General features: G+C 44.5%; 1 protein-coding gene and 1 long non-coding RNA gene across 5 annotated transcripts in view; one reads left to right on the forward strand and one right to left on the reverse strand.

Moving 5' to 3' along the window:
* The window catches only part of STK3 (serine/threonine kinase 3), a 320,261-nt gene that overhangs the window by 176,168 nt on the left and 120,925 nt on the right, over positions 1 to 23,168 (forward strand). The window lies entirely within an intron of this gene.
* On the reverse strand, positions 251 to 1,815 carry LOC112545955 (uncharacterized). The gene is made up of 3 exons (XR_003089533.3): positions 1,658 to 1,815; positions 652 to 781; positions 251 to 438 (listed from the first exon to the last, which is right to left on the reverse strand). It is a non-coding gene; the product is annotated as an uncharacterized LOC112545955 (long non-coding RNA).

Here is a 23,168-nt window from a genome sequence, read left to right on the forward strand (position 1 = left end):
CATTTTTCTATTAAGAATTATTTTGCCATATTGCATTAGAGAGTACGCTATGCTGTCAGTATTTAAACACATGTATATATTTAATATATAGGCCTGGGGAATTGTATCTTGGTCTTCCACTCATGTTCCATGTTCGTTTGGATTAATTTTTTGAAATTAAACTGCAATGTTATAGTAATAAAACAAAGCTAATAAATAAGATCCTGATCCTAAAAGTGAATGCATGCAGCACTGTACCTGTGTATGGGCTTATTGACTTCAGAGGGACTTTGAGTGCTGCAATTTATCTGTGGAGATCTAGTTGCAGGATTGGGGTGTGCTTTTTTGAAGTTGTACCTCCAGAAAATATTGGGGTCAATTGACAATACTTATACAAAATGTGCTATCTTTCATTGACACTCAGGTTCCAGATGACTTCAATTGGGTTTGGACTGGCTCCTAAAAAGAGTGGAAAAATTAGAAATGACTAGTTTTCTTGAGAGCAAAATTGTAAAATATTATATGGTCTTTGTAATCTGCACTTGTTAAACAGTGACTTCATGGCACATATTGGTACCCTTACTTGCATTATATATCACCTTCACTCCACAAAAACATTTGTAGCAGGCTATTTATCTAATCAGATACAATTCAACAAGAGCCAATAAGTACCTGAATCTGTGCGATGCTGTGCACTTTCATCTTCCAGTAACTTCAGACATATATTAAATGACTTCAGTAGGAGCTGACATTGCTCTGCACCTTGCAGGAGAAATTCCCCACTTCTAAGATTAGGACCCTCCTGTGAAAGAATGCAAAAAATAATTTATAGTTGGCAAGAATCTTTTGTTAAGTCTGAAAGATAAAATGAGAGTCTGGTAAACTGGAATGGAATTATCAGATAACAAATGAACAATTAAAACTGCATAGAGTGTTTTATATTAAATGTGAAGTTGGGTGTATGTTGGAAAAACTTCTGTTGAGACTTATGCAAGCTTGGTTTGAAACTCAAGGCAGGATTCCATTTTATTTATTTGTCGTGTAGCATACAGGAGACTGGAGGTTGGGGTTTTCCCCCCCCCCCCTTCAAATGTAAGATAATAAACAGTTCTATTGAGTGATGTGTTTTAGTAAGATCATTAACCCCATAAAACATTTAGTACTTGTTTTAATTTGTTTTGATACTGAAGCAGTATTTGCTTTATAACCTCTGAGAATAATAGGGAGGCTTAGTATAGTACAAGCAGTCCTGGACTAATAAAAGTTACCATGTTATGGAAAAGAGTAGTCATAAGTATAAAGGTAACAAGCAATTTAAAAAAAAAAAAACCAAATTTGAGCGAGTGAAGGAAAATCTTGGGTAAATTCTTGTGAATAGAAATGTTAAAAAGCAAGAATTAATTGATATGTGGCCTTTCAAGGCTCAGAAATCCATGCACACAGATGGTCAGCTACCAAAAGGACAGGTCACAATGGTGTGCCAGAGCCAAAAACATTCCCAAGATCTATGCTGAGAATTGTGGAGTTTGGGGGAATGAGTTTGTATAAATGAGCTCCTCACCTCATATATGCTGCAATTCCTAATCCTTGTTCAAATCCTTTCTCTGCTATTGGAGACACACAGGCTGTAATAATTATTTTAATTCTAGTTCTTAAGTAATCCCAGTAGTAAGCCTACCTGGCAGTTGATAGGAAGGATTCGTAACTCTATTGGTAGCTTCCTCTTCTTAAACAGTATTTTTCAGTCCTCTGTGTTCTTCCTGAACCTCTGATTACAGGCTTTTAAAGTACAAAGGGGGGAATAGAATCTCTGGGACAATATGATTCCTCCTCTTCTTTTTGGGAGACAGATTTGTTTTGGGATCACTAGCCAACAAGCAGCAGCTCTGGACTTCATGGTTCCTCCTCCCTGGCTAATTATAGTGCAATGTTATTCCTATGTTACTTTGTCTGTGACCATCATCCCTACTCTTGCCTGTCCAGAAAAAGGGAAGGCTTGGGAGACTGCTCAATGCTCATAAAGAGATTAATTCACTACTTTCAAAAAGGAACGTCTTACTAGGAATAAGGCATGGCTGTCTTGCTTGGGAAGAATGCAGCTCCTCTGCAACTCTCACTCTCTTGGAAACAAATGTGGACTGGTGGGAGCCTTAAGAATGTAAATGACATTCAGAGGTTTCTGCAGAATGCTGTAATTAATGCACAACAGACTCCACTTTTTTTAAAAAAGTGAGAAATAAAACTCTAATGGGGTTTTTGAGGGGTTGCTCAAGGGGTTTATACGAATGAAATTATACATGAAAAAGAAAACTCTGGAATACACAGAGTTGGCATCAAATTGTGCCTAGCCCTTGTGTGCATTTTCAAGGGAAGGAAGGGGCACAAGAAGCCTTCTTTTCGGAGTGATGGTCCCTATTTTATTTCACTTCACATTACTCTTCTGCACAATGTGCCTGGAGTGAAAGAATTTGAAAATAGTGTTCATTGGTCTGTGCATCTGTTCTGTCTTACCTTGTGCTTCCAACCAAAGTGGTAAAGGCAGGGCGAGCTGATCACCTCTTCAATTCCTTCTCAGCTTCAAACAGTCCAAGTTGGAACCTTTAGGTTCCTCAGATCAAGTGTCATTCTGAAAAAATAATATTAAATAGTTCATAGCCTTAATAGTTTTCAATAACTTCAAACTTTGCATCTTCTGACCGTGATCCTTCTTGGTCAGCAACAACCATTAACACAGCCTCTACTCCTGGGAGAAGCTCATATTGTAGAGGATCACATTGCTCAGTGCAGTAGTTGCCACATCTTCCCCAGCCATATCCAAGAATAGTAGGCACTTCGCTTCTGTAAACATCTCATAGAGATGGCCATTAGACCCCAGATGGACCCAGAATGGGGAACCCCAACTGTACATCAGCCTGATTCAGCAAGAAGTGAGCCTCCTGCTGCAAACTCTGTCTGTTGTGTCAGAGAATTCACCCCCACAATGGAGTCTAGTTGGGAAGTTAGGTAGGAAGCGCACTCATAAGCAGGGGACTAAGTCCATGTTTACACTATGGATGTGTCTAGACTACATAGTTCTGCCTACAGAGCCATGTAAACTAGTTTACCCGACATAGTCAATGAAGCGGGGATTTAAATAATCCCCGCCTCATTAAAATAAAAATGGCCACCGCGCTGTGCCAGCAATCAGCTGATCTGGCACAGCGCGGGAGTCTCGACGTGGATCGGTCGACAAAGGATGCCTTTGTCCACCACTCCTGTAAACATCGTTTCATGAGGCATAAGGGAGCGGTCGACAAAGGCTTTCCTTGTCGACCAATCCGCATCTAGACTCCTGTGCTGGGCCGGATCAGCTGATTGTCAGCACAGCGCGGCGGCCATTTTTATTGTAATGAAGTGGGGATTATTTAAATCCCCGTTTCATTGACTGTGTCGGGTAAACTAGTTTACATGGCTCTGTCGGCAGAGCCATGTAATCTAGACACGCTCCATGGCTGCGTCTAGTCTGGCATGATTTTCCGCAAATGCTTTTAACAGAAAAGTTTTTCCATTAAAAGCATTTGTGGAATAGAGCGTCTAGATTGGCACGGACGCTTTTGCGCAAAAGCACTTTTTGCGGAAAAGCGTCCGTGCCAATCGAGACGCGGTTTTGCGCAAGAAAGCCCCGATCGCCATTTTCGCCATCGGAGCTTTTTTGCGCAAAACAGTTTTTAGCTGTCTACTCTGGCCCTCTTGCACAAATACATTTGCGCAAGCGGGCTTTTTCCTGAATGGGAGCAGCACAGTATTTGCGCAAGAACACTGACAATCTTACATTAGATCGTCAGTGTTCTTGCGCAAATTCAAGCGGCCAGTGTAGACAGCTGGCAAGTTTTTCTGCAAAAGCAAGTTTTGGGACACTGGTTGGTTCCTCCTTCCCCCTACAATTCCATGCAGCTGCTCATAGAAATGGCATGTTTGCAGCTCTGACCTAGGCCATCCATTTGCTTCCTTTGTCTTCTAATACGCTCGCCTGTGCTCTTTTATTTTCATGCAACACTAGTGAGTGTCTCTGCTGTACCCATTTTCCACCATCCCATGTGTGATTCTGGCATAGATACCAGCATTTTTTCTGCTGCTTTGTAGTTTTGTCTGTGCAGATTCCTCTCCCCACGCAGCAGTCAGATCCAAGATCTCCTGCATGCGCCATGCTGGAGCTCGATTGTGACCCTGGGCATTCATGGTCTGGAGTTCTACTAAAGTGTGCTGTCTGCTCTGCTCGCCGCAGTGGCCAAACAGAAAATTCAGATTTTCCTGGGGCTTTTCCTATTTACCTAGAGAGCAGTAGAGGTGAAAGTGCTGACCAGACCAGTTACATTGAGGCACTGTGGGACTTTCACAGTGCTGCCTCTGCACTACCACAAAATTGACCACACAAGATCAAATTTAGCATTACTCTGGCAACTTTGGAAAGGACCAGGCAACGATATTTCAGAATTCTGATATTCCAGTATTCTGTCTTGTGACAGTGGCTAACGCCAGGTGCGTTAGAGGGAAAGAACAGAACAATTAATAAAGTCATCCACTCCCACCTTCTGGTGATCAGAAGCTAGGGACATAGAGAGTATGATGTTGCACCCCTATCCATCCTGGCTAATAGCCATCTTCTATGAACTTACTTAGTTCTTTATTGATTCCTGTTATAGTTTTCTCCTTTACAACATTACTTGGCAAAGTGCAGTCCCACATGGCTGACATTTTGCTACCCCCTTCCCTGTTGGGCAAACTGGGCAGCTACCCTGGGGCCTGTTGATTTAAAAGGGCCAGGGGCTCTGGTCACAGCAGCAGTGACCCAGAGCTCAGGGTCCTTAAAATTGCTGCTGGAGCCCCAGGGCTCCAAGCTTCCACTGTTGTAGCCTTGGGGCTCCCAGCTGCCAGCCATAAAGGACTACTGGGGGCGGGGATGGTATCTGACCCCAGCACCACCCTTTCCTCCAGAGGCCTTGCCCCTTTTGGGGACCCAGATCTACCCCCTGCTAAGGACACTGGGCCCAGTGCACTGCAATGATAATTCCTGGCATCTACTTTCACTCCTGCTGTGTGTTGTGTGAGGAAGTACTTCCTTTTGTTTGTTTAAACCCTGTGTCTGTTAGTATCATTGTTACCCCTTTGTTCTTGTATTGTGTGAAGGAGATAATTCTATTTCCTTATTCTTCACATCAGTCAAGATCATGTAGACTGCCAAGATCTTTTTCTTGAGTAGTAACAGTTAATTTAGATCCTATCATTTTGTTTGTTTAATTAGGATTATGTTTTCCTATATGCATTACTATTTGTCATTTAAAAAGAATGACTAAGATGTGAGAAACTCACTCATATTTTTTCCAGTGGAGACCGATGCAAATAATTAATTTAGTTTCTCCACAATTGCATTTTCTTTTTTGAGGTCTTCTTTAATATTTCGACCACTTAATGGCTCCACTTATTGTTTAGCAGACTTGCTGCTTTTAATGTACTCAAAAATATTTGCTATTAGTTTTTGAGTCTTCAGCTAGTTGCTCTTCATATTCTTTTTTGGCTTCCCTAATTATAGTTGACTTGCCAGAGTTTATGCTCTTTTTATTTTTCATAATAGGAATTAACTTTGTATTTTTAAAGGATGTCTTTTTGCCTTTGACTGCTTCTTTTACTTTGCTGTTTAGTTCTGGTGGTATATTTTTGGTCTTACTGTTTTTTACTTTGGAGTATGCATTTAACTTTATTACAGTGTTTAAAAAAAGTTTCTATGCAGCTGTAATCTATGCAGTTAGTACTTCTTCTAGGGCAATGTCTACTGCCATTGTGATGTGAAGGGAGTCCTGGCTCCATGCTTTAGGGTTCCCCTGGAAGAACCAGAATATCATCATGGACCTCCTCTTCAATGACTCTCACATGTTCAGTCAGAAGACAGATGAGACCCTACACACTCTGAAGGACCCTGGAATTACCCTTTGTTTGCTTGGTATATATACACCTGCTACTAAGAGGAAGTTCCAACATCAATCCAACTCAACAACATATAGGACATGACACTTCTGCCATCAGAGACCCAACAAACCACTGCATAAAAATCAGAGGTCTTAAATGTAACTTCCATGGCCTCAGTATCCCAGTCTTATTTTGATAGACCTTGGACTTAAGTTCTTCCTGTACCATTAGCAGAGCACTAACATCAATCCTCTGATCATGGTCACTCGCTGATATGGTACTTCTCCCTAGATGATGCCAGCCCATTCAATAACTGTTGCTGTCTTCTGCCAATTCTTTCTTGGCCTTTCTTGCTTTCTGTTTTCTCCCTCAGATACTGAATTCAATGCTTGCTTATCTTATCTCCCGTTTTCTATATGGTAGACATGTCCCAATCATCTGAGCCTTCTTCTTTGATAATATTTTCTAACGTGCCCTTCTCTGTTAGCTCTTTTACTCTTATATTTGTTGTTTTATGTTTCAATGAACTTTGTAGTATCGTCCTCAGCTATCTGTGATGTGCAGCCTCCAATCTTTTTGTTACCCACTGTCATCTGCCAAGTATCTATTTAATACAGTATCATGCTCTGTACAATTACATGGTATAATCTGACCTTTGATTTGGAGAAGAGTCAGACAAAAAGTTGTTCATCTTTCAAAGAAGTGGTGTGTGGTTTTCTTAATCTCAAACGAATATTTTTTTGCAGTTACTTTCAACATGTTATCAGACTCCCAGAAAGCTGGACTCTCTTACCTGTTTGATTTCTTTTCCATCTGTGTACACCTTTGAATCTGTAGTCCAGTTTCCCACAGTCATAATCTTGGTTTTCTTTGCATTTACTTTCAGCCCTATTTTTGCTTCCTCCTGTTCTGTTTTTGATATAAGGGCAATAATTCCATTCCACATCGTACTTTGTAAATCAGTATTGTAAGCAAAATCTGGGTTGCATAACTAATATTTAATACCTCATTTTACACTATTCACAGTATCTTTTGTTGCTGCTTCATTGAGGATTGGTGATAACATACCCCCTTGTCACAATATTGAATTACTTACCCAGGCCTATATCCATTATTATTGCAGATCTACTTCCATCATATATACTCTGTACTACAGGAAGTCCCCGGGTTACGTACAAGATAGGGACTGTAGGTTTGTTCTTAAGTTGAATCTGTATGTAAGTCGGAACTGGCGTCCAGATTCAGCCGCTGCTGAAACTGACCGCCAGTTCTGACTTACATACAGAATCAACTTAAGAACCCCAAGCGTCCCAAGTCAGCTGCTGCTGAAACTGATCAGCAGCTGATTCCAGGAAGCCTGGGGCAGAGCAACTCTGCCTCAGGCTTCCTGTAATCAGCGCTGGTCAGTTTCAGCAGAAGTTGACTTGGGGACGCCTGGGGCAGAGCAGCTGGGGTGCTGCTGGGTTGCTCCAGTAGCGCCGCTCCTTGGCACTACTGGAGCAACCCAGCAGCACCCCATCTGCTCTGCCCCAGGCGTCCTGATTCAGCCACTGCTGAAACTGACCAGCAGCGGCTGAATCAGGACCAGAGCAGCTGGGGTGCTGCTGGGTTGCACCAGTAGCGCCCAGAGCGGTGCTGCGGGACCAACCGGCAGCACCCCAGCTGCTCTGCCACAGGCGTCCGGAGAAAAGCCTAGTCTGCTGGGGGGGGGGGCGTACTAGCTGCGCCCCCCTCACCCTAGCAGACCAGGAAGACTCGGGTGGCGGACCGAGATGCTGCGCGGTCCCGCCGCCTGGGTCCTCCGCGGCTTTGCTCCCCGTCACCCTGGTCTGCTGGAGACCAGCAGACCAGGGAGACGGGGAGCGCCTCTGAGGACGCCGGCAGCGGAGCAGCCCAGGTGCGCCTGGGGTGCCCCGCTGCCCGAGCCCCCCCGCGGCTTTGCAAAGCACGGGGAAGCCGGCGGCGGGGCAGTCCAGGCGTGCCTGGGGTGCCTCGCTACCCGAGCCCCCCCGCGGCTTTGCAAAGCACGGGGAAGCCGGCGGTGGGGCAGTCCAGGCGCGCCTGGGGTGCCTCGCTGCCCGAGCCCCCCCCGCGGCTTTTCAAAGCGCGGGGAAGCCGGCGGCGGGGCAGTCCAGGCGCACCTGGGATGCCTCGCTGCCCGAGCCCCCCCGCGGCTTTGCAAAGCCGGGGGGAAGCCGGCGGTGGGGCTGTCCAGGCGCGCCTGGGGTGCCTCGCTGCCCGAGCCCCCCCCCTCTGAGGCTTTGCAAAGCGCGGGGAAGCCGGCGGCGGGGCAGTCCAGGCGCGCCTGGGGTGCCTCGCTGCCCGAGCCCCCCCCGCGGCTTTGCAAAGCCGCGGGGGGGGGGGGGGGCTCGGGCAGCGAGGCACCCCAGGCGTGCCTGGACTGCCCCGCCGCCGGCTTCCTTGCACTTTGCAAAGCCGCGTGGGTGGGGGCTCAGGCAGCGGGGCTGCCCCGCTGCCCGAGCCCCTCCGCGGCTTTGCTCTGCGTCTTCCTGGTCTGCAGACCAGGGAGGCGCAGAGCAAAGCCCCAGAGTACACGGGCGGCAGGACCGCGAGGTCCCGCAGTCCGTGTACTCTGGGGCAGCCCCGTTCGTAACTGCGGATCTGACATAAGTCGGATCCGCGTAAGTCGGGGACTGCCTGTATATTGATCAGCTTGTCTGGTATCCTAGAGCTTCTAGTAGTATTCCACTGGGTCTCTCTCTGGACAGTATTGCATGTTTTCTTAAAAATCAGTAAAGTTGATTAGGATGGATGTTTGCTAAGCAGTGATCTGTTGAAGAGTGGGTATGTGTTCACAACATGATTTTCCTGGACAGAAGATTGCCTGTTATCCTGGTAATATTTAATTCATTGCGTTCTTCATTCCATTCAGCATAATAGTGGCTGAAACTTTACCTGGCATTGATAGCAGTACAGTACCTCTCTAATTCATGCACTAAGGTCACCCTTTTTTGGCAATGCCACAATGATATAAGCTTCACAGTTTTCTGGTTCTTCTAGATTTCATTACAGAGTTTTATTAGCTTCCACATCAGAAGCTGTCAACCCTAGGAGCTTTCCCGTTTGAGGCCTTTGATGGCTGCTTTAATTTCATTGGGTGCTGTTGATTCCTCTTCTGTTTCTAAATTAGGATTGGCATTTCTCACAAATCTATGTGGGATCCTCAGTCATGAACAGATTAATTGAAATGGGAATGCTCTTTTCATCATCTTAATTGTTTTTCATGCATTTTCAATCTGTCAGGAGAGTATTTGATGGGCATCATGTGTGGTAGTCTGTTTCTTCCTCAGAGATCATTCAGTGTTCTATAGCAATGGTACGCAACCTTTTTTCATTTGCAACACCCATGGGGGCTGCTGAATTTGGTGGAGGAAAAAAAAAGGAAGTGGCTGCTCTCCTGCCACTTCCTCCGCTGCGTGTACATCGGATGCTGAGCCGAGAAGCCAGGAAAAGCAGCCCACCAGATCCCAGCGCTGTGACCCCCCAGGAAGGCAGCCATGACCCCCAAGGGGGTCACAACCCATGGATTGCGCACTGCTGTTCTATAGAACTGCTTGACGTTTCACCTCCGTGCTGATGCTTCTGCCACTGCAGCCTTCTCCTGTTCCAGATGCTTCTGTCTTGCCTGCATCCCTGTTTTACTTCTTTGCCTTTCTCTCTGCATATTTCACCTGCCTCTAAGGTGAAAGTGGACTTTTGTTGACAAAACTATACCTGTGTCTACACTGCCACTGAGTTCTGTTGACATAACGTCGACAGAACTCAGCAGCTTTGTCGACGGCTGTAAACCTCATTCTACGAGGAATAACACCTTTTGTCAACAGTGTTCTGTCAACAGAAAGCATTATTGAATCTACACTGTCCTTTTCATCTACACTGTCATGTCGACAAAGCAGCTTGCTTTGTCGACAGAACTGGATGTAGTCTAGATGCTCTTTGTCAACAGAAGCTTTGTCAACAGTATCTGGCGACAGAACTTCTGTCGACAAAAGCCTGTAGTCTAGACACACCCTAAGAGTACTGCCTATGTAACCCACACACCAATTGGGTGTGGTTTACTGTCCCATATAGTGGCACTCAGACCACTTTCAGGGAGAGAGAGAGAGGGAGAAAATGAGTTTCCTCTACACCCTCATCTTTTAGTTCAAGCTGTTTTTTAGTGCTCATGCACTAAGTTCCAGAAGTCTCAGGTTTGGTGCTACCTGTAGGCGTTACACCTCTGTCTTGCAAATTTCCCTTTTGAACTTTCCATTCATCAGTTATTGCCCTTGTTCCATTTGTCATCCAGGGATCCTTCTGCTCTCTTTGGAGATTGACTTGTCTACTGTCTTCTTCCAGTGTGATCATCTGTCTTCCAGACTTTCATCAGACTGATCCTGTAAAACATTGCAACACTTACTACATGCAGTCTGGAATCTGATCTCTGTTTCTTTGTCCTCGAACGTCTCTATTGATATAACAGTCTTTTGGTCCACTTTCATGATGTTGTAATGTGGCTACTAAATGATAATGATCTGAGCCAAAATATGCTCCTGTGCTGACTTTGAGATTCCTCAAAGAAGATGCCTATTATTTAAATAAATGCACATGATCTCTCTGGTTGACTGTTGCATTTTCTGATGAGCTCTGTGAGAACTTGTGAATCCTCTTCTGCTAGAAGAGATTATGTCTATGGTGGTTGTGCCATAGAGATTCACGAGACATTTGCTATTGTCTGTTCCAGTACTTTCCACTGCTGTGCCTGTGATTCCTTCCCAGCTAGTAGAGTTGATTGTAGAGTGCCCATTTGTGCACTGAATCTGCCGATCATCAACTTGATACCATGTTTAGATACATCATCAAATACTTGATGCACCAGCTTTCAGCGTGCCTCCTGCTGTGTTTACTGGTTCATAGACTTGAATTATTGTACATTTGATGCATCTTGTTTGCAGCCTCACTGTTGTTGTTCTGTTGTGCACTGGCTGTAAAGCCATCAGGTCTTCATTATGATGCTACATAGCATAATTCCTACACTTTTTTCATGAATTCTTGTTCCTAAGATAAAATTGTAGTGCCATCAAACACCATCTTCCCACTTCTTCCCCATCTCATTTCACTGATGCCAAAAATGTTCAGATAGTATTTTTTCAATTCTCATGTAACCAGCTTGAGCTGACATAAAGTATGTACATTCCACGTGACTACATTTGTTGTAGATTTGTTCATAGGGTTCAATGTCTTGAGATCTCAGCTTACTTTCACCTTTCACTGAGATGTTATATCTGGGTTTTGAGCTCCATCTGCACCTATAATCCTGAAGTTTTGGTTTAACTGAATTGTTCCTGTTGCAATAAGGTTTTACCTGTGTGGGTTGCAAACCCAACTGAAGGACCTCCCTCTGTTATTTGGGCTTGGGACTGTCAGTAACAGTGGAAAAGTTATTTGGATAGAGTAGAGAGGGTTGTTGGGTTTTTAAATCCTAGAAATGCTAAATATTTATGATAAAAGTTTTTTTTAACTTTCCTAAGATTTTGTTTCCAATATATGTTCCCCTCTGCCTTTTTTTTCCCCTCTGCTAAAGGACAAAATAACTAATAATAAAAAGTTTTTACTTACAAGCAACCATGCTCAGAGGCTTCTGGGAGCCTTGACAAAAAAATAATTAAAAACATATTTTTTACAAATAGGGAATTGTGCCCAAATAAAGCTGAGATCTGGAACAAAACAAGGCCTGTCATCCGATCCCAGTATTTAATACACACCCAGCAATAAATAACATTATGCCCTCTTTCTTTCTACATCTGTACATGTTCACAAGCAGGGAGTGATGCCTTTTGCCAATATGAACTTAAAAGGAAGGAAAAAAGATGTAAGGCAGTATAGCTGACCTGACTATTCTTGATTTTCATGTTTAAGTTTCATCTGGTCTGAGTTCAGAGACCTCTCTATATACGTAGAGCATTCTCTCTGAGCATGTTTGCCAGTCCCTTTTTGATGTCTTTAAGGCTCAGAGTCAAACCTTTCTATTTAAGTGCAATCACTTTTGATTGTTTTACTTTCTCTTTTTCATATATTTTCTTTTTTGTTACTTTTACATTTGCCTTTTTTTGGGTTGGCAATGAGAAATTTGGCCCCACTTTGTTTTTTATATTATTATTGCTTTAACGTTGATACTGCATCCAGATACTTGGCGTTTGGTACTGTAAAAATAAAGTGAAGAGGGCAATAAACTAATGGGATGCAAGATGTGGGAGAGATTGCGGTAAATACTTTTTATTTCCCTTTAAGAATTAAAACATTTTGATCCTGATCCTGTAGTGTCATCTTCTATATCCGTGGTCCCTACTAATGCATCAGATTGTACGATCAGATCTTTAATCAAGGTCCTCCTATCCCTCCTGGATAAGTAGCAAACCCTTTTAGTTACTTGGCATGAAAACTTGGTGCAGCAGTTCCAACACTTCCTAAATATGAGTATGTCCACACTTGGAGCCTATTTCGGAATAGGGCTGCAAATGTAGGCATTTGGAATTGCAAATCAATCCTGGGATTTAAATATCCCATGCTTGATTTGCATCTTCCTGGCCGGGCGCCATTTTTTTTTTTTTTTAATTTACAAGTCCGGAATAACTGCCTGCGTCTACATGCGGCAGTGAAACGGGCGTTCAAAATAAAGCCCTATTTCAAACTACCTGTTATTCCTCCAGCAATGCGGTTTAACAGGTAGTTCGAAATAGGGCTTTATTTCGAACGCCCGTTTCACTGCCGCGTGTAGGGCAGTTATTCCGGGCTTGTCAGTTTCAAAAATGGCACCCAGCCAGGAAGATGCAAATCAAGCATGGGATATTTAAATCCCGGGCTTGATTTGCAATTCCGAATGCCTACATTTGAAGCCCTATTCCGAAATAGGCTGCAAGTGTAGACATGCCCTATCTGATTGTGTCAGTCATATTGGCGTCACTCAGTCCTATGTCTAATAGGAAGCTGACACTTGAAAGCCCTGTAGAAATGTTGAACTGATCATTTGAAAATCTTAACGAGAACAAAGCTCTTCCAAGTTTCTTGTTCAGTGGAAAACAAGAAACTCTCACTATTTATTTGTTCATTTGTTTGTTTATTTTATCGTTAAATAGTGGAAGAGGGAAAAACTCTTTGCTATCAGATTTATTGCAGTCTAAGACACAGATCTTGCAATGAGTCCTGAATGGGCAGGCATCTGCACAGGGCCTTATTGACTGCACTGAAGCTCCATTTTTGGCTCTTCCTGCATAAGGGCAGTTGCAGAATCAGGGCCTAAAAAGCAAACATAAAAAAGAAAGGATACAGGGCAAATAAATAAGGGTGAATTAAGGAAACGAAAGTCTGGGAAAGAGGGAATGCCATTTTTTATAAGAAAGAAAAGACTTGTCACAGCAGACACTTAATTTTAGAGGTTTTCACTGGTTTCCTTAAATCAGTAGTTCTCAAACTGGTCTGGGACCCAGAGTAAGTTGCAGCCCATTTTAAAGAGGTTGCCAGGGCTGGCATTAGATGTGCTGGGGCCCAGGGCTGAAGCCAAAACTTGAGCTGCACCTCTCAAGTACAAGCCTCAAGAGCTTCAGCCCTGGGTGGTGGGACTGAGGTTACAGGTTCCCCCACTTGGACCTGAAATCCTTGGGCTTCAGCTTTTCTCCCCCTTTCCTCCCTCCTTTCCAGGCCACCGGGGTTTGGGAAGGCTCAGGCTTCAGTCCCCCCGCCTGAGGAACATGTAGTAATATTTCTTTTCAGAAAGAAGTCGCAAGTAGATTCTATAGTTTGTCGAGCCCTGTTTATTACCATAACATAAAATAAATAAAATTAATAGTTTATATTTCAGAAAAAAATCTTTGTCAATAGTATTTCTGTAGTCAATTTCAGAAATTTCAAGATATGTTTCCCTGCCATTTTGAACAGTTACCTGTGTTCTTGACTATTGTATTTATTATAGGGTTGCCAGATGGTTTCAACAAAAATACCAGACACACTTGACATTACATCACAATCTACATTACATCTTATTTAGAAAATACCAGACATTTATATTTTCTCATTTATATTTTCTCAATTTGTTTCCCGAACACAGAGCTCAAATACTGGACTGTCCGGTTCAAAACCAGACACCTGACAACCCTAATCTATTATGGAATTAATGGTGCAATGTTAGGATTCCAGGCACTGATCTTTGCAATAGAAACTGCACAAGAAGCCAGCTTTTAACTGGGAAAGATGTTCATGCATGTTATTGTTTCCTGCACTTAAGCTGGTGTCTAATAGAGAAAGCCAACATTCCAATTAATATGCGGTTCTGCAACACAGACATTATCCTCTAATGTGGAACTTACACATTTTCTGAAAATCTCATCAAGTGATGTCAGTATATCCCCTTGCGTATTGTAGTAATAGACGAGAATATAAAAAAGTTAGTGAGGCATGACTTTCCTTTCCTATAAACATGTTAGCTGTTCTTAATTGGGTTTTGCTTTTCCAAATGATCTCTTAAATATCTTGTAAGATTACCCAACTACCTATGTCAGACAAATCTGTCTCTAGTTTCCTAATGAGTCCAGCTTATTTCTCTACAAGAGAATTGGTTCTGTAATGAGTTTTTGAAATTCAGGTAACTCTTCTGCAGTTAAAAATGTTCGTTGAATATTCTCTTATTATTCCCATCTTTTTCACAATTTTTATTTTTCAGTGTAAATGTTGTACAGCTCTGGGAGTAGAAGTAATTAATTACCAGTTTGTAGAGGATCAGCCAGGAAACCCATATATTATGGGTTTCATTTTCAGAGATGCTAAGCTCCTGCATAGCCATTGACTTCTCATTGATTTGGAATGGCTTAACCAAGTTTACTGAACCTGTACTGAACATCATTTGTTCTGATCCAGAGCTTATTGTGTATTTGATACCAGTTTGTTGAGTATTTTTACTAGCATTTGTAGGTCTTTAGAATGAGAAAGTAATTGTTTTGTCCAGGCCCTTTCAATCCTTGGTACCTCTGCAGTGACAGCTAGTGAAATTGTACATTAATGCTTTTTGCTTTTTATAAAAGGGACGTGCTTGTACGTTAAATGTTAAGGAACCTCTCTAGGAAAAGTCAGGTTTGCATCTCTGTTTGAAGAGTTATTGTAGAGTATGTACTTAACGTGGATTCTCTCTTTTCTGTGCATGAAATAGAGGGCTAATGGGTTTACTGTAGTAATGTTACTGATTTTATTTTCCTTCACTAAGTGAAAAAACAGATCAAAACTTAACAGAACTACTTTTACAGGTCTTGTTCTCAGAATACAAAAACTACATGTTGGTTTTTAACCATTTATGTCTCAGCAAAAACTAAATGGAATTTTATGGACCAAAAATGAGGCATGTCCCTAAGCCCTGGCCTTTGTCCCTGCCATGTTTCAAAAATTTGCAGCACCACAGAGTTGTTAGCATTTCTTAGCTAGTTCATTATAAAATCCTAACAGAGACAGGGCAAATGGTAGGGCTCTCAGAATAAACTCTAGAATCTTTTCTATACTTCTCTACTAGGGTTGCCAAATGGTCCCTCCAAAAATACCGGACACGCGGTATTTTGGTCAAGCAAAAAAGAAAAAAAACACAACATAGGCTTAAAATTTTTGTCAAGGGGGAAAAAAAGGAGCGCAGGATAATAAGTACTGCCTCTCCCAGCCACTCCCCCCGCCTCTTCTGATGGGCCCAGACTGGCGATCACGGCCCCGCCTCCCAGCTGGGACTCCCAGCCAACCCCCCAGCCCCCGCTAGGCTTCTGATGCACCAAGAGTGGCGATCGCAGCCCCGCCTCCCAGCCTGGGAGTCCCAGCTGGGAGGCAGGGCCACAACTGGCACTGGGAGCCTGCGATAGTGCAGAAGCCTGGTGGAGTCAGGGGAGTCCCAGCTACTCCCACCGCCCCCGCCAGGCTTCTGTTCAATCACAGACTCCTAGCACTGATCATGGCCCCGCCTTCTAGCCGCTCCCCCTGCCCATGCCAGGCTTCCATCCAGTGCACAGCCGGAAAAATCAGGAAATACCGGACATTGCTCATGTCTGGTATTCTCTGGTATTTTTTACCGGACAAAGAGCTCAAATACAAGACTGTCCAGTAGAATACCGGACACCTGGCAACCCTATTCTCTACCCCAGTGGTCCTCAATGCAGTTCCCGCGGGTGCCAGGGTGTCCGCTGGGGCATTCATGTGCGCCCATCTACTGACCAGGGCTGGCCCGAGCCATTCTTGGGCCCTGGGTTACAGTTACTGTGGTGCGGTGTATAGTTGCTGGTGAGAATTTGCTTCAGGTTGGCGGGTTGTCTGTGGACGAGGACTGGCCTGCCTCCCAAGGCCTGTGAAAGTGAGAGTTCATTGTCCAGGATGGGTTGTAGATCCCTGAAGATGCGTTGGAGAGATTTTAGCTGAAGACTGTAGGTGATGGCCAGTGGTGTTCTGTTGGTTTCTTTCTTGGGCTTGTCTTGTAGTAGGAGGCTTCTGTGTATATGTCTAGCTCTGTTAATCTGTTGCCTCACTTCCTCGTGCAGGTATCGTAGTTTCAAGAATGCTTGGTAAAGATCTTGTAGGTATTAGTCTCTGTCTGAAGGGTTGGAGCAGTAGCAGATTTAAAGGTAGCCATCCTGCAGCAAAAAAACTATAAGACCAGACTTCAAAGATAAACTGCTGAACTACAGTTCATCTGCAAATATGACGCCATCAGTTTAGGATTAAACAAAGACTGTGAATGGCTAGCCAAGTACAAAAGCAGTTTCTCCTCTCTTGGTGTTCACACCTCCACATCAGCTTCTAGAAGTGGGCCTCACCCTCTCTGACTGAATTAACCTCGTTATCTCTGGCCTTATTCTGGCCTGCATAATTATACCTGCCTCTGGAAATTTCTACTACATGCATCTGACGAAGTGGGTCTTTGCCCACGAAAGCTTATGCTCCAATACATCTGTTAGTCTATAAGGTACCACAGGAGTCTGTCAATGTAAAACTACCACTTGCCTTGACTTCACCAGGATTTTATATAGAAATAGCCATTTTGTGTTACCTGTCTCATAAATGGCACAGGTTTTTTACTAGTGAAGAATTAACCATAAAAGTCATAAGAGTCTTTTCTAATGGAAATATCAGGCAACATAAATGGAGGGGTCACAACCTGCTCCCCCTAAAATAGCAAACACATTTGAAATGGGATTTCTGAATTTTCCTTCAGAACACATTGGTCTTCACTTTGAGGTAATTGTGAGGACAATTGATGGTTCTTTAGTTAGATATAGCCATGTGTTCCGCTTCAGTGTATGCACACTCATCACTCCATACACTCATAGAGGAGCAATTCTTGAACCGTGTGGTGATAGGCTCTCCCCTGGTCATATGAGGTGGTGCCGTTCTGACCCCATTCAAGTTGTTTCTTACTGCCTGTGGCTGGAGTTAGAGCTCTATGTGGTTTCCAGACTCACAGTCTGTCTAGTTCTTAGTGACTTTCTAGTTGTGTATAGTTAATTAGTACTCAGAGGCCATGTCTACACTAGGAAAGTGTTTTGAAATTCCCAAATTTGACTTAGCTTCTGATACAACAAAATCGAATTAACATGTCCACACTACAGGGAAGCCTCTAAATTAGTCTGAGGCAGGTTCCCTTAAAGTGGACGCATTGCCTTGGACTTAGAGCCCCAGGAAGCATTAGGGAGTAATGAGTTCAAAACAATGGCACTGGAGCGTCCACATTACTGTTATTTCAGATTTAGCGTTATTCCTGATGAAAAGCATGACTCCAGATTTTGAATTCCTTGGTCTCTTATTTTGAAATAACAGGCTTGGTAGTATGGAAACTTATAAATTCAACCTTGTGGGGGTTTTTTTGAAATAAGGTCTTAGTGTACACCTATGCTTAGTGTACTGTTAGTTTAGTTAGCATTTGTTTCCTTCTTCCCTGGTGATGTGCCCACCAGTGTTTAAATGTTGTCCATTGTGTGTGGGGGGAGGGGAGGGGGAAAGGATCCATAATGATACCCACCCACAGTGCTTACTGTGTATAGGTGAAAGAGCGGTGTTCAATTTATAAACTGTTCACCAAATGGACACAGGTGTGAAGGGATCTTCATCTGAAGAAGCACCTGCATGAACAGGCCATGCGAGCTGCTTTGGCACCAACACCTTTGGTGGTTGTCCTCATTTTGAGAATGCTGCTGCTTCATGTCCTAGAGTTGGTGCCTCACCACAGAGACAGAGTTCCCCATTCAGTGTGCTGAGGAAGATGTCACACAAGACCATCTGTGGCTGCTCAAGGTAGCACGAGGAACCATCTGCTTCCTTAAGGTGAGAATGCCAGCATTCAGGATGGAGCACAACTGCTCCCTGGAACTGCACAGAGAGGTCAGAGATCCTGTGCTGCCATCACTGGTTCTGGCCCCGGTGTGTCCACTTAGCCCAGCACCAGCTGTTTTCGTAACAGCAGTGTATCAGGTAGCAATGGTCATTATTGATTATCTTCCCCACCTTGTTTCAGAATGAGATGTAGGGGGAGAAGAAAAGGAGACCAGAGACAGAGCCCTGTGGCTGTGGAATCCCAAAGAAAGTAGAAGAGGGTGGATTTGAGGAAGATTCTCTTACGGGAAGGCTGAAGGAAGAAATATAGCAAGAGTATGTTAACCAGGAGAGGACAGAGTCATGGAAGCCAAGAAAGGACGAGATCTGAAGAGGCGCATGGTTGATGGTATCAAAGGCAGCTGACCAGTGAAGTACAAGATAATGAGTGGAGAGAAGTACTGCAACATCCACAACCCTTTGTATGAACGTCTCTCCTTCTCACATGCACAGTAGAGACACAACATTTTGGGGCTGAGTATCACAACAAGGCCCCAAAAGAAGTATTTTAAGTCATGCATTGTAAGACACAGGCAGTGTTCCCTCTAAGATTTTCCATCCATGAGCGGAGTGAGTTTTGTCTTGTGCACCAATGTTGAGGTCATGTGTGCTTGTTCGGATGGGTGCCAGCTTGGCACCCAATTTATTAATTTATATAATATAATTAAAATGTTATGGAGGAAAGAATACTAAAACAAGGGATATTTAATAAGGTGAATGATTTTAAATGGTTATTTAATATGAAGTCAAAAAGAAAATACTGCAAAGTTTTCAGTATGTTATTAGCCTGAAGGCTGCTCTAAATCTGCACTGTCCACAGTTCCATAGAGGTCATAGGAAGCTGTGATGGGGTGTTCCAGCCCCACACTGAGGAAGCCAGGCTCAGTCAGGGTCACCTGATGGAGGAAGTCCTGCCCCTGCAACTCTGTTGGGCACGCTTGGACTGTAGCCCAGGTATAAAGGCTTGGAAAGAGGTTCAGTCTGGACTGGCTGCTGACGAAGAAGGAGAACTGAACAGGGGCCTGCAGGTGAACTGCCAGTGAGACACCAGTGCCATGGCAGAGGATCTGGAGGAAGGACCCTGGATAGTGGTTACCAGAGAATAATAAGTAGTAGCCCAAGATGGAAGATGGTGGGATTCCCTGCTGAGTGAGCAGTGGACAGAGCCACTTCTAATAGGACCCTAGGCTGGGATCCAGTGGAGTAGGGAGGGTCCAGTCCCCTTACCACCTCCTCAATCCCCAACCCTTGGGGCTGGCACTCACGTATTGACTCTGGCTACTAGGCTGCACTACCTCAGTGAGAGAGGTGTTTACTTATTGACCCTGGCTGCTAGGCTGCACCGGCCCAGCAAAAGGGCATTGTGTCTAGGACAGGAGAGGAATTGTTGAACTTGCAGGGTTGGGACATGATTCCACGAGCCCATGGGAAGTGACTAAGCTCCCCGGAGGGGAGTGACTAAGCTCCCGAGACAACGGCCAAGAATAAGCACACTGCAGCACTGCTTATATTTTGGCAGCAGTGGCCAGAGCCCCAGACCCTTCAGAACCGTGGTCACCTGCCAGTCAATCGTGAGGCAGAGTTCCCAGCCCCCTTTGCTCACTGCACTCCCAATGAGGAGCCCGTGCTGGTGCTACAGCCTCCTGCAAAAATAGAGCTAGCTCCGGCTTCCTGAAGCGTGGGGGGAAAGATCCGTGGCTCTGCGCCAGATCTGGAGCTGAATCTGGCACGGAGCCTCGGAACTTACTCCCCACACCACAGGAAGGAAGGAAGGCAGCACGGGAAAGGAAGGGAAGACAAGAAAGCACACACTACTCCTCCCCCGCCCACAACAGCGCATGTGCTTTCTTGTCTTCCCTTCCTTCCCCGTGCTCTGGGAAGGCGGGGGAAGGGAGTAGTTAAGATGGTAGCGCAGGATCCGGAGTGGCTAGATTTCTTAAAGGAGCTGCACATGCACTTCTTCCAGCATTGCCTGCAGATCATGCCCAGAGATCCTCGTCCCTGGAGACCCCGCTGGTACTGGTCGAGCTGCCCCGACCCCTCTCCCTTGGCCAGATACCCACCAGCACCCTGCCCCCTGGCTAGACCCCTAACTCCTCCTGGCCCTTGGCCAGACACCATCCAGCACCCTGTCCCCTAGCCATCAGCACCCTGCTCCTGCCCCCTCCCTCCTGACCAGACACCTTACCTCAGCTTGTTTCTGTATCCAACTTTCCACCTAGATTCTGTACCCCCATCCCTATCCCACTCACTGGCAGCCCTGTCCCGCACACTGGATCCCTCATTTTTGTCCCCACTTCAGAGTGTAGAGGGGTCCACAAAATCCACTAACCCTGTTACCCCAGAAGAGTTAATCCAGCCTGAGGCCTTAAACCTCAGTCCTACCTACCCTCCACATGGGGCTGGAGTGCCAGGGGAGTGAAGTGTCTCACTTGGGGCCACATCAGTGAGGCTTGGTGGGTTTTAGAAGGGGTTTTTTTGGCATCTCACAGCTGATTTTTCTTTGGGTAAGCGGCCCTTGGCCCAAAACAGGTTCCCCAGCCCTTCCATAAATAAAGACAGTGCTGAAATGTTTTGTGTTGGACATAATATTGTATTTAAAAATGAAGCTTGACTAATAAGCCCCCAATTGGGGCCAAGCCCACATCTGGCTACATGATCATAACCCTCCTGCACCCCCCACAAACCTCAACCCTGAGCCCATCATACACCAGAACCCCCTGCCCTGAGCTCTTCACAGCCCCAAATTCCTGCACCACCCACATCCCCAGTCTTCTGCCACAATACTCCTGCACCATCCACACACTGCAAACCTATGCCCTGAGCCCATCATACACCCCCTGCCCTGAGCCCCTCATATACCTCAACCCAAACCCTTGCACCCCCACATCCACAAATCTGTAGGCTTGCTTAGCACCCCAATCCTCCACCTGAGTCCAACACTCTCCAGCCTGGAGCCCCCGCCCTGAGCCAGCATCCTCTTTTCCACTTCCTCTTGCACCCAGATTCCTTCCCAGAGCTTGCACCTCTCCCCCCTTCGCACACTCAAATCCCTCATCCCCGCCCGCACCTCCTGCCTCAACCCAGTGAGAGTGAGTAAGGGCTGGAAACAGCAAGGGCTGGAGAGGAGGGGAAAGGAGAGGACGAAGCCTCAAGGAAGGGATGGGGGTCTTAGGGAAAGGATGGGGTAGATCTTGGCTTGCCCTGGCATTTAAAAAGTGATTTTGGGTATAAAAATGTTGGAGACCACTGATTTAGAATCACTGAGGGTACTTCTACACTGAGGTGCTATTTCAGGATACTTCCGATATCCCAAAATAGTGTATTCTGCATCTTGACAGCACACCCTTTATTTCAAAATATCTTTCAAAATAATGGGCATGCTATTCCTATGTCCCTGTAAACCTCTTTCCATGAGGATTAAGGGGCATTTCGGAATAGCTCTCTATTTTGAAATCTGGTGCTGCGTAGCTCAAATTGTGTAGTTTATTTTGAACTAAGGGTGCATCTACCCACTGTCCCAAGGAAACTGCCCATTCCACCCCCACTTCACCTTGACAGGCCTGGCAGGGCACTAGCTCCTGGGATCAGTGGCAACACGTGCATGCCACTAAAAGTTGGGCAGTGAAGTTGCTATTTATCAGCTCTTTTGCTGACAAAATATTTCCACCCCCAATGAACGGTATTCACGTTATTCTCAGGACAGCGCTCCTTCATACCACATACTAATCACACTGATACTCATCACCACAAAGATTTTGCCTTTGGAGGTGAGGGGTGTAACACCTCTGGACTTAAGCTTTGTTATTCAGTGGCCAGTGTAGACATAGCCAAGTCAACTGACAGACAGTTAAGCTGCAGCAGCCTGAAAATTGCAGCTTTTCAGAACCCTGTGCGCACACGCTGACAATTACAGAATCACATGTACCTGAACCATCATTGAGCCAATTCATGCTCGTACAGATGTCTTCAGTGTGTGGTTTAAGATACTGCTACAGAATCCTACCCAAATAAATCACCAGCTGGGGAGAAGTATTTATTATCAGTGTGAATCTACAATTAATTCATTGGAACAAAGGAACGTGCAGGCTCAAAATTACACTAATGTAATATAGGACTTTTTACTTACTATAGCTATAGAGGAAAGTGGAATATGTCTTCTGGACTGTATTGGGAAGACTAACCAGAAATGGGTACCATTAATGACTCATGTAATTTATGGTAAAAGCATAAGAAGCTTATGGTAAGCCAGTAAATAATATTTGTACCAGTACTGGGAGATGAAAAATGCATTTGGCAACAGTTTTAGTTGCATTTAGTAGTAAAAATTTCTCTGTAAGTAGTTTCACAGAGAGCACCAAGCAAGTAATAATTTCAGATTAATAATGTTTCAAGGAAGAGTTGCACAGCATTCCTCCTACCCTGCACTGTTATTGTTACAATTAGAAGCACAACAGCAGCTTTCTCATTTCTGGTTCAAAATCTAACAATCTTTACCCTCACCCCAACACTTTTGAAAGCCAAGAGTAGTACACATATGTATATTTTAGATAGACCATGCCTTTGCTTTGTACAATATTGAAGAATGTTTAGATTTTCCATATTCCACTGCTTACGATTATTACAGCAAATCTCCTTTTCCTTCCATTTAAAAAGATTATTTTATTTCAGTACATGTATGGGAGAATGAAGTCTAATATCAAGTGCATTACGCATATCACCATCAACTGCGAAACTCTACATTTTAGTCTTCAAGGACAGCTCAAAACAGAGTGATTCCATTTCTAATGTATAAATTTACAAACAGAGTATAAGCTCCAAAATTAGTCCTGAAGCAAAACAGCTCCCAAAATGTTGTTTTG

Source organism: Pelodiscus sinensis, chromosome 2 (assembly GCF_052426305.1).
Source record: "Pelodiscus sinensis isolate ZL-2025 chromosome 2, ASM5242630v1, whole genome shotgun sequence".
Taxonomy (NCBI): domain Eukaryota; kingdom Metazoa; phylum Chordata; order Testudines; family Trionychidae; genus Pelodiscus; species Pelodiscus sinensis.